Source organism: Cryptomeria japonica, chromosome 8 (genome assembly GCF_030272615.1).
Source record: "Cryptomeria japonica chromosome 8, Sugi_1.0, whole genome shotgun sequence".
NCBI classification, from domain to species: Eukaryota; Viridiplantae; Streptophyta; class Pinopsida; order Cupressales; family Cupressaceae; genus Cryptomeria; species Cryptomeria japonica.
This window is the reverse complement of record NC_081412.1, coordinates 635,356,452-635,361,688: the sequence shown is the minus strand read 5'-3', so window position 1 is coordinate 635,361,688 and position 5,237 is coordinate 635,356,452.

Sequence of the window (5,237 nt, the reverse complement as noted above, 5' to 3'; positions counted from 1 at the left end):
TTATACTTAATAGAAATATGCTTTGTCTTAGAGTGAAATACTGGATTCTTTGATATATGAATTGCTGCTGAATTATCACAATAGATAATAATTAGTTCTTTGCATTTTCCCATTTATATCCTTCAACATTTGCTTGATCCATAATACCTGAGTACAATTAGTTACTGCTGCAACATATTCTGATTCTATTGTAGATAATGATGTACAAGTCTGTTTTTTGCTTATCCAAGAAATCAATCTTTTTCCAAAAAAGAATGCACTCCCAATGGTACTCTTTTTGTCATCTACATCACCTACCCAATTTACATCAGTATATGCACATAAATCAAAATTTTCATCCTTAGGATACCATAAACCAAGATTTGTTGTGCCTTGTAAGAATCGGAAAATCCTTTTAATTGCTGATTCATGATTTTCCTTAGGATTGTTTTTGAAATATAGATACAACACATACTGCATTCATTATATCAGGTCTTGTTTGAGTTAAATACAATAATCCTCCAATCATAGATTTGTACCTTTTCAATTTAATAGGAGTTGATTCATCCTCAATGTCAATTTATCAATTGTAGTCATAAGAGTGCTTATCGGTTTTGAATTTTCCATACCAGATTTATTCAAAAGTTCCTTTAAGTACTTTGTTTGACATATGAATATACCTTTATCTGTTTGTGAAATCTGCAAACCTAGAAATTTTTTATCTCTCCAATCATAGACATTTCAAATTCTTCCTGCATCTTGTTAGCAAAGTCCTTACATAGTCCATCTTCACCTCCAAAAATGATATCATCTACAAATACTTCAATAACCAAAATATCATCATTGGTAACATTGTAATATAAATTTTTGTTAGCATTACCTTTTGTGTAACCAAGCTTCAAAAGATATTTATCCAATCTAGCATACCAGGCTCTCAGAGCTTGCTTCAAACCATATAAATCTTTTCTTAACCTGCAAACCATATGCTTATTATCTATCAAATAAAATTCATCAATTTATTCAATGTAAAATTCCTCCTCAAGATCTCCATTCAAAAATGCACATTTAACATCCATTTGATAAACTTTATAATTCTTATAAGCTACAAATGCAAGAAATAGTCTAACTACCTCAATTCTAGCTACTGATGCAAAGGTTTCATTATAATTAGTTCCTTCTTTCTGTGAATAACCTTTACAAACTTATCTTGCTTTATTTTTTATTACTTCACCATTTTCATTAAGTTTATTTCTATATACCCATTTAGTTCCAATTACATTTTTGTCTTTAGGCCGGGGAACCAATGTCCAAGTGTCATTCTTTTCAATTTGTTTTAATTCATCTTCCATTGCTTTTATCCAATGTTCATCTTGATATGCTTCAATAACAGATGCTGGTTCAACTTACGAAATTAAACATACCTCTTCATTTACTTGTCTTCCTCTAATCATAACACCTTGATTCTTGTTTCCAATTATCCGATTCTCTAAATGATTCAATCTTACATACCTAGGTTTGTTCCGATTTCTACTTACATGTTGTTGTTCTTTAGTCACAGCTAATTTTTCTGATGATCTACTAGTGTGACTGTGTCTTCACTCCGTACTGGTGTAATCTATGTTGGTTCATTTATAATCATTTCAACTACCAGATCTACAGATCTCTAATCTCCTCTAAAATTTTCATCTATCTTCATATTAGTACTCTCAATTATTTTTTGTAACCTTTTATTATAACATCTATATGCCTTGTGTTTAAATGAATAACCAAGAAATATTTCTTCATCACTTCTAGGATCAAATTTGCCAATATACTCATCTTTTCTAATATAACATTGCTTCCAAATATTCTGAAATACTTAAGAGTAGGAATATGACCAAACCATAGTTCATAAGGGGTCTTATCGGTTTCACTTTTGATGTGAACTTTGTTGAAAGTATAAACCGATGTATTCACTACTTCTCTCCAGTACATATGAGGTAGATTTTCTTCCATTAACATGGTTCTTGTTGCATACAGAATAGTTATGTTCTTCCTTTCCACAACTCCATTATGCTAGGGTGTCCGGGGTGTTGATAATTGTCTTTTGATTACATTCACTTCACAGAATGCATTAAATTATCTAGATGTAAATTCTCCTCCTTGATATGATCTCAAACATTTCATTTTCTTGTTGGTTTCATTCTGTACCATTGCCTTGTATATCTTGAATCTTCCAAAAGCTTCCAACTTCTACCTGAGAAAAGTAACCCAACACATTCTAGAATAATCATCAATTATTAGCATAAATTATCTATCTCCCTGTAGACTTCTTGTCCTTACTAGACCACATAAATCAATATAAATTAAATCAAGAGTATCATTGGATTTCTCAGTAATGCTTTTAACTATTGTTCTAACTTTCTTTACCATTTGACATTCCTTACATAGCGGATTATGAGGTTTCACAATCTTAGGTAAACCCCTTACTGCCATAATTGAACTAATTTTTACAATGCAATCAAAATTCATATGAAAAAGTCTCTTATGCCATAACCAACTTTCATCAATGTGTGCAATCAAACATGTCTTATTACTGGTATTCAAGTGAAAGATATTACCTTTAGTCTGATTACCAGTTGCAACCTCCAATCCAGTTCTGTTTGTGATTTTGCATTTCCCATTCTTGAATTGTAATTGAAATCCTTTTTCAACTAATTGACCGACACTTATAAGATTATGCTTTAAATCTTCTACATAGTAAACATTGTCAATATTATGCTTACCATCCAAAGATATAGTGCCTTTTCCTTTGATTAAACAAGCTTTATCATCTCTAAACCTTACTTGACCTCCATGAATTTCTTGAAAATATGAGAAATTGCTTTTGTCACCAATCATATGATGTGAGCATCCAAAATCTATTATCCATTCATCTTTTTCTTCATTTTTTCCTGCCAGTGCTTGCTCTACTAGTTTGACAATAGGTGTCGATTGATCTTCTTTTATTGAAACAAAATCCCATCTGCTATCTCCTAGATCTTCATCTAAATCATCTGTAAGACCTTCATCTACATAGTAACATGATTTATCTCTATTTTTCTTAAATATGTATCTTTGATAATCTGGGTTAGGCTTATATGATCTTTTTGCTTCCTCCCTTAGTCTAGCATGTCTATTAGGACATCTAGAAGCTATATGACCAACTGTATTTCAATTAAAACATTTTAAAGGTGCTTTACCTTCATACTTACTTCCTACTAGACCTTTGGGCATTTTTCTTGCAAATAGTGCTTCAAGTTATGCAAGTTCTTCATTTTCTCTTCAAGTTCTCTTACATAAAGTGCTTTCCAATCAGTTTTGTCAGATAATGATGATGTTGATGATGATGCTTTAAAAGCTAAATCAGTCTTTACAGTAGTAATAGGACCAAACTCTTCAAGTTCAAATGTTGAAAGTTTTCCAACCAGAGTATCTCTAGAAACTGAAGTATTAGGCATGGTTATCAATTCATTAATAGCTATCACTTCCATTTTATATGCCAGTGGAAATGCTCTTAAAAATTTAGACACAATTTCACCTTCACTTAAGGATCCTCCACAACATTGTATTCCTAAAACAATTTCATTAACTCTTTCCATAAAAGAAAAAATTCTTTCATCTTCTTCCATTTTTAAATTTTCATACCTGACCTGGTGACATTCCAATTTTGCAATTTTGATAGTGGTATCTCCTTCATTCAATGTTTTCAGTTTATCCCAAATAGCTTTAGCAGTAGATTGGTCTGATAATCCCATAATTTACTAATCTGATAATTCGCTCAAGAGTGCTTCTCTTTCTTTGCAATCATTCTCCAAGTCCTTAGCCAATGTTGGTGGATGAGGTTGATTTGGAACAGGAGCAACATAGCCATTCTTTGTAACTTCCCATATATCTCTTTCAATGTAGTTCTTATGTGTTTCCATTCTAATCTTCCATATACCATAGTTAGTTCCATCAAGTTTTAGACTGTCCTTCAAGAAAATATTTGCTTCCATAGGATCTCCTCAAGTTGTTAGGCTTGTACAAAAAGAGGACTTGTCTCTGACACCAATTGTTAGGAACCTGAAGGACAATTGAGAGTAGGGGGGGGGGTGAATCAGTTGTGAACTAGTTATTTATAAATTGTAATCCAAATGCAAGTTATCTCAACTTAAACTTAATGCCAGTAAACCAACGTTAAGTGCCAGTAAAACAAATTAACATATATCGCAGTACCGGGTTAACTTAATGTATAAAACAGAAAGAGAAACAATATCCAAAACACATGACACAGAGATTTTGACATGGAAACCCAACAAGGGAAAACCCGCTGTGGAAAACGTTACCCATAATCAGATGATACTACTGCAGATATTAAGTGTATACAAATGGGGTCTGCACATGCAGAAAGGCCAACCGCCTAGAGCTCACTGCTTAATCACAAAATAGGAGTCACACTGACTACACAATTGGATGGTTAAATCCAATGATAGTGTACTGCAAAAAATAGCATCTGCAATGATGGATTCCGTACCGATTTAAGCTCTAAACATCTTCATAATCTTTACTTTAACCTTCAAAGAATGTCCGCATGAGTCGCATAAGGATCTACTTATATTTGTTCTTCAATATTCGTTCATACCATTTCCATATCCATGTACATATCTGATCTTTGATAAGATCTTACATTTATACAAAATCTAAGACCAAATGTATAGGTCGGCTCACTAAAGATATTACAATTAAAAACAATTACAAATAAGTCTTGACGCATTACAACATGTCGGCTCAATACATTATCCAATCAATAAATAACCTCCATAACATGTCATGCTGATCTGGAATATGAAATGTGTACCGGTCCATAACCTAGACTTATCTGCCGGTAAAGGAAAATCTATGAACCCGATTAGACCAATAAGAAAAACACCAAATCCAAGCTTCCAATCAATGTCTTCGACATAACCAAATGATCTCTAGATGATAACAAGTCATCATCATTGCCGATGACCAATATAACCTATCGGTGAACACATAACCAATATGACCATAGAGCCAAATCAACAATTTAGATATCCAAGAAGACAAGTGTTGACATCAATGATGAAACTAATGCAATGCATGTAAAATTGATCCATAATACCAATAGGTTAGAGGCTACCATTGGGTAGAAACGCAATGTGGTACCGCTTATAATTTCTATATAAGATATGGTCAGCAAGTGTCTTGGAAAGGTGTCCAAACCAAAAAGACTCAAA